Source organism: Hippocampus comes, unplaced genomic scaffold, assembly GCF_001891065.2.
Source record: "Hippocampus comes isolate QL1 unplaced genomic scaffold, H_comes_QL1_v1.1 scaffold326, whole genome shotgun sequence".
Taxonomy (NCBI): domain Eukaryota; kingdom Metazoa; phylum Chordata; class Actinopteri; order Syngnathiformes; family Syngnathidae; genus Hippocampus; species Hippocampus comes.
In genome coordinates this window covers 722,611-732,354 of record NW_017805930.1, presented here as the reverse complement: position 1 = coordinate 732,354, position 9,744 = coordinate 722,611, and the positions used below count along the sequence as shown (strand labels likewise).

Here is a 9,744-nt window from a genome sequence, read left to right as displayed (position 1 = left end):
AAAGGGGGATGACACCACGAGGTGTTAAGCTTGCAACTAGATGATTAACTACGGAAACATCCCAGTGAAAGTCTTCCTGGATGAATAATGTCCTGCAACGAGACACCGGTGAGGATTAGCGACCCTAGCGAGGTAGCCTGAGAGCGTCCGCGTGGGCCGATGGCGCCCTCAATGGCGCCCGGTGGCCATCGCCAGTCTGCTCCTGAGCAACGCCTGCTTCTGATTAAGCCAATTAGCAAAACCCGACTCATCTCTAACGAGGCCCCTACTGGGCCAACTCCGGTTCCCGCCCAGACCCGCCTTTCCCCAAAGTGAACATTCCAAGCGCTAATTTCAGTTTTGCACAGGACAAACTTGTAGCCGCATGTGTTGTTTGTTTGTCAGACTCTGTGCGTGTGTGCGTGTGTGTGTGCGCTCGCGTGCATAGAGTACTTGTGTGTTGTTCCTCTCTTTGACCTTTTACAAAGCTGTCAAACTCACGATACGGCATTCGCAGGATACTCTGCCAACACTACCGCTAATGTGATTATGTTATTGGCATAAAACCAACTTTTTTTTTCGACATGGGAAAGCTAGAATGTCAACATTTGAGGTATGGATAGCAGTACAGTAACATCAGTGGACCTCACACTACAATAGCATGTCCTCTTTTCTTGTTTTGTTTTTTTTTTCTTATTATTATTGGCAGAAAATCATAATGAAATACTTCAGATGCTTGAGGGTTGTGTGCTTGTATTGGATTGCAAGTGAAAGCGATACGGTACATCGCGATATCCAGTGAAGTGTTATTAAGTATGACAACACATTCAAGCCTGCCATCCTCTACAACTCATATATCAATAATGTATTCTTAAATAAAATCGATACTTTTCGATATCCATCAATTGTTTTCTCGTCCTTGTGACATGAGCCTAATCACATCTGAGAACGAGCTGCTCTAATCGGCCTGGCCAGCAGTCGAGTTCTGGTTACAGTGCCATTTCTTTTCTTTTTCTTTTCCTTTTGGAACCATCAGGAAAGAGCCAAGTTCCGACTCCAATGGCTAACCAGGACAGCTGATACCTGATGCTTATGTATTTTCACCTGTCCCGAACATGTCCGAAGCAGCGAGCAGGTTTGCTGCTGGCTGCTCGATGGGCAGGCAGTCGGCGTCCACCATCCCCCCAACCCAACCACATACACGTGGACCTCACCTTTGAACCTTTACCTCTTTGCCACCGCGTCTCGAGCTGGGACATTTCCAGCCATCTCGGGCTAATTGGGTCAGATTGCAAGAAGCGGTGCATTTACCCCTGAAATTGGAACCATCTGGGGCTTGGTGTGTGTGTGTGTGTGTGTGTGTGTGTGTGTGTGTGTGTGTGTGTGTGTGCGTGCGTGCGTGTGTGTGTGTGTGTGTGTGTGTGTGCGCGCTAAAGGTTGCAATGGTGAGGTCCATTGATTGAGGAAAGGATGTCAGGAGTGGAAAACGGTCAACAAATCAAACTGGAAGAGGAGAGGATGATGGGGAGGGGATATACATTGTGGCCTCGCAATATCCAGCCTCCATTACGAGGTTTGGTCTGGATATAGCAGAGCGGGCTACTGCAGGGAGGTTGCCATAATTGATGTCGGACGGCTGACACACTTTGGCCACCTTGACAGCACCGCCATTTGCCATAATCGACATAATAGCTTGTTTCCAATTTGAGTTTCCGTTGAAGGAGGATATACCAGAAGTAACAGTGGTCGTGTGTCATTAAGTTATGCTTCACATGCATGTGTGACATCTGGACACGAGCGGGGACTCGGGTTTGGGGGCTATAACGGCGAGCGGCTCATTGCTGGGTGGCCCCTCGCCAATGCCTGTGCAGAGTTGATGTACGAGGCAGGAATAGGATCAGGTTTGTATTTATGGGGCATTTAATGACTGAATGAAAATCTGCTTGGGTTCATGAGAAATGTTGTTTTTCCCAAAACACAAATGCCACCCACCCCAAAGGGAAAAACAGGAAGTGGGTTGGTGGATTGCGGCGTCGTGTTCCAAATGAACACCATCCATCCATCCATCAATTATCCAAACCGCTTATCCTCATGCAATGTTTATATTTCCCTTATTATTTGTCATGGGAAAAGGAAATGTTTGGGTTCTTCTTTTGGTCCAAATGCAAACTAAGTTTTTGGTTTTATTCCTTCCAAGTGAAGATTTTTGAAAATTGAATGAATGTTTGTTTTAATCCATTATTAAAAGTCATTTTCGAAAACTCTAAAATTCTATATTTCCATTACAATTTAGCTTTTTTTTAAAATTTAGATTTCGAATTGTTTTTAAATATTTTCATATCATTTGCAAAAATCTAACGAGTTTGCCATTTCTAGTGGTTTGCCATTTCTTTCGCAAATACATTTATCCAATTTTCAGATTTTTTTTTTCACAATATTTTGATTTTTCATTTATTTTTCTACTTGCACATATGGTGTTCAACCTTTGTTTTTCATGACGAGGTCTGACATAGCCTCGATAAATTTAAATGTAATACAAATATTTAAACAAATATGAATTTAAATGTAAATGAGTACATGACAACCATATCATCTGACTGAATCAAACCAGTGACCAGTTTAGTGATGTAGCGCCACCTGTTGCCTTGGCAGGCACTTGACAGCCCCGCAACATGTTTGAACTGATTTTGGTTGGACTATTTGACCCCGGCACTGAGGAAAAAAAAAATTGTTTTTAGAAATAGAGGCGTGGGCGTTGACAGTAAAGCGGCTAAACTCCCCAGGGTGACGACACCGGGACGAGGAAGAGGGGGAGAACCGGCAGGCTTTTGGCTTGACACCTTTGTTTGTCCGCACTTTCCCTGTGCAAACTCTCGCTGACGTGACCCCCCCAGGCGCAAAATATCTGACAGCACGCAGGGCGAGTTCAGGCAAATACGCCACCGCCGAGAACGGCGGAAGGCTTTTGGAGGATTTGGCGTGAGTGACAGTAAACGCCGAGGAAGAGGAGGAATGCCGCGAGGGAGACACCGAGAAGAGTGGGAGTGTGCGTGTTGATGGTGAAGATCCCAGTCAGGAATTTCGGAAATCTAATTTTAGTGGCGCTACTGTGCATCCTTGAAGGGGGCCTCCACTGTCAAACACTAATACTGGCTAAAACCTTACTACAAGACCTGAAACAAGTATCGTCAACTCTTGCTTGTTGTTGTTAAAATGTTAAGATCGATAAAGCGTGGACTGTGTGATAACGAAAACTTTACTCATTTCACAACACCCATCAACATTATGACACTTTCGTGGGTTTACCTAACTATGTCTTAAAACTTATCATAGTATGGCAATCGGCCAGTATATGCTATAACCATGGGGAAATATTTACCAAAAATTAGACCGGTACCATGATCACCTGAAAATATCAAAGTCGATCCTCAATTACAATAAAGGCACAATTGAAACAATTGTCATATTTCTGAGTGCAATACGATGGCATCCAGCACACATCTGTCTTCAATCTGTCTGCCTGCGCTTTGATCATATCCACAAAACTCGCATTACAGCACCTGCGCCACAACTTAGACTTGCTTTTAGCTGGTCTAAGATCTAGTCCGTTTTCTGTAACCAAATTGTCAAGTGTAGTAGAAAACGCCCTCAGTTCGCCAAATGCCCAAACACGGTAAACTAGACTTGCCCTGCCACAAAAATCAAAATGCGCCACTTGTTACGGCAATTTACAATTCACAAATCGGGGATTAGGGTTTACTGTCGTCCTCTTAATAGCAAAGACTTGTGTGACTTTGAAAGCTAACACAAGAATATTGTGTATGAAATGCTACACTGTGATACAAAGTTGACAAAAATTCCCAAATTCCTCCTCAAATGATTAAAGAATCAAAAGTGAAGCAGAAGAAACCCAAGACGAATGTTAATAATCATCTCGTTTGCTGTTGACAGATGAATGATTTAAGTTGTCAGAACAACGTTGCAACCTGCAAATCTCCTTTTCGAAGAAATATGACACATTACCCCCCCCCCACACACACACACACAATTTAAACCACTTCCGAGGTGTCTTAATAACCTGTCTGTAACATGCTTTGTCAAACTATCCCAAGAAAAATTAATGACAACACAATTACACAGTCTAGCATTGCCTTGTTGAAAAGTGTTTTAACCTGGGGCAAATGTACAGTGTACCTTTTGTTACCATGACAACAAGAGGCAAAGCTGGAGAATGGCCACTTGTTGAGCACCAGGTCTATAAAAGAAAAGTGACCGCGAACTTGGAAGCCCTAACAAAAACAGCATGGACTGTATTTTCACTGGTGGAGGCAGCACTTCATGCTCAAACGCTTAACTTAGTCTGCAAGTCTGCGTGTGCACAAATATCACCCTTTGTTCACTTCAGATTCGGATGGATTTGAGAATTAAGTATACAAGTCAGGTATCTACATCATACTTGCATGAATATGACATTTCATGCGACGGCTTTTAGAGCACGCTTTGATTTTGACCGAGTGGAACGCAAAGGTGAGCGAGCGTTTTTAACATGGGCAGGTCATGCCAAACGTCTTTTGAGGATGCGCTGTCCCGCTGTCGGTGTCCGTGTCTTCTCCCATCCACGAAAGCCTTTCATGGGCGCGCTCCGAGGGCCGTCCCAGTAACACGAGCCTGGCAACCTTTTGTGCCCATTCTTCTGCTTATCCTTTCATCTCTTTCAAGAGCGAAAGGCTGGCCGAGATGGAAACCACCACTCGTTGTACGTGGGGTGGGGTGGGGGGGCGGTGGGGTGGCAAGAGATAGCCGTCGGACGAGAGAAATGGAGGGGGCTGGGGGACATTGGGGTTTGTGATTGCGGGGGAGGTTTGAGGCTCATCCCGCAATTTATGGCCGTGCTTTTCAACAAGACCATTCAAGGTGGAGAGGCCCAGTGGTCAAAAGCGCTGAACTTCCCACTACCCCCACCACTCCAGTCCTCTGTGTGTGTGTGTGTGTGTGTGTGTGTGTGTGTGTGTGTGTGTGTGTGTGTGTGTGTGTGTGTGTGTGTGTGTGTATATGATGGGATCACTTATCTGAGGTGAGGACCCCGGGAAGCGTCTGGGCGTGAGACATCGTGTACCCTGGAGTTAGATCCTTGTCGCCACTGGTGGGGGGGGGGAAATATATATATATATATTTTAGAGGGGAAAAGTTGTATTCATACACATTTTTCTTTTAATTCATATTTTCAGATGAAAAGTCACATTTTGGGGGGTTGGAGTTTTAATCTTTAAAAAAAAATTCAATAAAAAATGTAAGAAGAACATTTGCTTTTAAAAAAAAGTATTCCATTTTGAGGGAAAATCTTTTGTTTTTCAAGGAAAAAAAGTCATTTTTTAAATCATATTTCTTTTGAGAAAAAAGATTTGGTTTTTTGAAATTGTCGTATTTTTTATGATAAAGTCATAGTTGTTCAAAATTGTTTAGTTTAAAAAATTCATTTTTAACTCACATTTTGAGTTTGAAGAAAATAAAATACTTTTTTTTAAAATACAAAGTCATTTCAGAGAATAAGCGAAATGTTAATTTTTTTAATTAAAAAGTACGACTTTGAGAAAAAGTCAAAACATTTTCAATTCAAGGTTATTTGTTGAAAAAGACTTCTTAAAACTCAACCGGTCTGTTTTCTAGGGGGGGGAAAAATTGTATTCATTCGGAAAAAACAAGCTTTTTTAAGAAAGAAAAAAAGATGTCATTTTGGAGATTAAAAAAAAGTCCGATTTTTTTAAGTGAAAATTTGAGAGGGGAAAAAGTCAACATTTTGGAGAGGAAAAATTTTGTAGTACACATGTAGGTCACATGTGTGAAGCAGCTAAGCGCAAGCAGGGCAAGTCAAGACAAGGTCGACCTTACGTCGGGAAGACAACGCATGTCTCGGCTTCTTGGATCACTGCAACGACTTGAACACTACAACATTTTTATGAATGTTTGTGTGCACTACAAACACACCACAAAATCATTTCCATGGTATCCAGTTCAATATTCCGATGTGATGATGCAACGTCACAAGAAGAAGCCCTGGAACGAGATCAGTACTTCTGTTTGCGCTGCGCCTGTGGTGATATCCAATCACCCAACCTTCCTCGCTTCGAGAACGACCAAAATACAACGCCAACGACATTGTCACAAGCTGTTGCATAATGTAAATCTTCCTTCTTGGCAGAACATTCGTCTTCCCGACGGCGCTACATTCTCCCAAAACCAACAAGTTGCCTTGTGATGGACGGCTGTCTGGCCTCCAGTTAGAGGAGATTAGTCACTTGGATGTCCAAGTTATTTGAAAACTTTGTGAGTTAGCATTGCAAATTAAAAAAAACAAGTAAAAAAAAAAAGTCAATTGAATATTTATGACAGCCTTGGGATCTCATGTGAAATGTTGGCAAGACGTCATTAAGATGGGCTCTCTTTTCCTCTATTAAGCTATAAAACATATTGAAACTTCACACACCCCTATTTTTATGATTAAAAAAAATCAAACTCAGATAAATCATCTCAAAACATTTTCCAAAGTTACCAATAACCTGCACAACAAAATAACATATTTTCAGATGAAAAGTCACATTTTGGGGGGTTGGAGTTTTAATCTTTAAAAAAAAATTCAATAAAAAATGTAAGAAGAACATTTGCTTTTAAAAAAAAGTATTCCATTTTGAGGGAAAATCTTTTGTTTTTCAAGGAAAAAAAGTCATTTTTTAAATCATATTTCTTTTGAGAAAAAAGATTTGGTTTTTTGAAATTGTCGTATTTTTTATGATAAAGTCATAGTTGTTCAAAATTGTTTAGTTTAAAAAATTCATTTTTAACTCACATTTTGAGTTTGAAGAAAATAAAATACTTTTTTTAAAAATACAAAGTCATTTCAGAGAATAAGCGAAATGTTAATTTTTTTAATTAAAAAGTACGACTTTGAGAAAAAGTCAAAACATTTTCAATTCAAGGTTATTTGTTGAAAAAGACTTCTTAAAACTCAACCGGTCTGTTTTCTAGGGGGGGGAAAAATTGTATTCATTCGGAAAAAACAAGCTTTTTTAAGAAAGAAAAAAAGATGTCATTTTGGAGATTAAAAAAAAGTCCGATTTTTTTAAGTGAAAATTTGAGAGGGGAAAAAGTCAACATTTTGGAGAGGAAAAATTTTGTAGTACACATGTAGGTCACATGTGTGAAGCAGCTAAGCGCAAGCAGGGCAAGTCAAGACAAGGTCGACCTTACGTCGGGAAGACAACGCATGTCTCGGCTTCTTGGATCACTGCAACGACTTGAACACTACAACATTTTTATGAATGTTTGTGTGCACTACAAACACACCACAAAATCATTTCCATGGTATCCAGTTCAATATTCCGATGTGATGATGCAACGTCACAAGAAGAAGCCCTGGAACGAGATCAGTACTTCTGTTTGCGCTGCGCCTGTGGTGATATCCAATCACCCAACCTTCCTCGCTTCGAGAACGACCAAAATACAACGCCAACGACATTGTCACAAGCTGTTGCATAATGTAAATCTTCCTTCTTGGCAGAACATTCGTCTTCCCGACGGCGCTACATTCTCCCAAAACCAACAAGTTGCCTTGTGATGGACGGCTGTCTGGCCTCCAGTTAGAGGAGATTAGTCACTTGGATGTCCAAGTTATTTGAAAACTTTGTGAGTTAGCATTGCAAATTAAAAAAAACAAGTAAAAAAAAAAAGTCAATTGAATGATTTATGACAGCCTTGGGATCTCATGTGAAATGTTGGCAAGACGTCATTAAGATGGGCTCTCTTTTCCTCTATTAAGCTATAAAACATATTGAAACTTCACACACCCCTATTTTTATGATTAAAAAAAATCAAACTCAGATAAATCATCTCAAAACATTTTCCAAAGTTACCAATAACCTGCACAACAAAATAAAAAAGGGGTGGGGGTCGTTTTGAGAGAGAAAGGAATTAAAAATAAACTGATATTATGTGAGATTATGTGATCGCAAAAGTGTGCAGCGCCTCATACTGGGGTTGTGGTTTCATTCAGAATTAACCAATGTCATTCAAACTTATTTAAGTAAAACGGGAGTCAGTAAAAACCTTCCACCATTTGAAGTACCTTTGGTTAACCGCAAATAAAATTCAGCTGTTCTAGAAGGCTGTTGCTGATGTTTTGTTTTGCTTTCTAGCAGAAGTTTGAAAGTTTTAACCGGTTCTTTCTCTGAATATTTGGCTCACTGTTACATCAGGGTGGGAAGAAAATGCACATTTTCGAGCACAGACACATGTTCAGGAATAGTTTTTAATCTCATGATAGAATCATTTAATGACCCGGAATCAATTACTTTAGCTCAAACAGCATTGACTTGAACCTACAATAGCCTCAAGGCTAGTTAGTGGTTAGCATGATGGGAGTCGGTTGCCATTCCGTGCAGTAAATTAAAAAATTAATAAATCCTACATTTCTGACAAGTACATTTGCTTAATAATACCATAACAACAATTGACGGAAGATATAATTAAAATGAAACCGTTGAAAAGGGAGATAGATACTGTAAGTAGGCTACAGTATGTAACATGCATTTTGTACTGCTGCTAAGAATGAAAACTTAACTTCACCAAACACGGACGTGTTGACTGAGTGGAGATCGGCTCATCTGATTCGTGAAGGCCACAATCTCTGTCTTCCTTGAGAAATCTTCTGTCTTCTCACCCCGATTCCAAACTGGTGCCGGAAAACGGTGACATGAGAAGTTGTCTCTCCCACCTGTATTATAGCAGCCAAATGGGGCACAGTAATTGACACTTTTTGACATTGACTAGCAAATCAATTCAAAGGCTTAATGACCACCGCAGCAAAACGTGTCGACCTCCAGCATTACAGCAGCGGCCAGAGGTGCGCTGATGTCACCTGGATGTACAATGTCACACTTGGCAGATGCTCCATACGGTATTTACATATGGATCTTAAAAATTTACAAACGATGTCCCCCTTCAACAAATAGTAGCCATTTTGTTGAGTGAACATCACTGCTTGATTCTACTCAACTTCCCTTACTTTTTTAAAGCAAAATGATCACACTACAACCAAATAGTGTGTAGATGTTACAAATATAGCTCACTGGGAAAGGAAAAGGGACGAACGTTTTGGTAAATTCACCTTATGCAGCATTTCGTCGTCACTCACTGTAACACTGTGTTTGTAAGTATTTGCCTTGCTCCCAACTTGTTAAAATCCCCACTGACCTGGATGCAGGCCAATGTTGCTGCTGCCTTTTAAGTTAATTGTTTTCTAATAAAATGTGGGCGGAGAAGAAATCTACTTGGCGGGCGTGGGGGAGTAAAAACGAGTAAACTATTTTGACTCACGCAATCTGAGCTTGTCAAAACGCCTCAGCTGCTAGCAAACAACATGGCGGTCCATTGCTGCTTTCTATTAATTAAGGGGAAATACGTCCTATTTAAACCGTCTACTCACTCTGTTTTTCACATGTGTAACTTGTTGAGTTTTGCCCTGTGTCTTCCAACAAGTAACATCTTGAAAACGTCGTTTTTTATTAAACAAGACCAAATCGAGCAGTAATTACATATGGCAAGCTCGCAAAGATACATACCGGAAAAGAGTAAAATAAAAGCTCGAGTCAAACTGGTGGATTATATTTTGTTGGTTTCGGTTCAACGATCGGTTTTAAACATTACAACTAACGTAAAAAACAATTAAAGAGAGTAAAGTTAACACCTGGTCGTGTTTCATGCTCATACTTT

The 9,744-nt window shown here is 40.7% G+C and overlaps 1 protein-coding gene across 1 annotated transcript in view; it reads right to left on the bottom strand.

The window, feature by feature from the left end:
* Positions 1 to 4,992, bottom strand: part of slc1a9 (solute carrier family 1 member 9) — a 25,658-nt gene extending 20,666 nt beyond the window's left edge. The window contains exon 1 of the mRNA XM_019889847.1: positions 1 to 4,992. This exon is cut by the window's left edge and continues 1,163 nt beyond it. The gene's annotated coding sequence lies outside the window, so the exon portion shown is untranslated.
* Between the last annotated feature and the right edge of the window lie 4,752 nt (positions 4,993 to 9,744).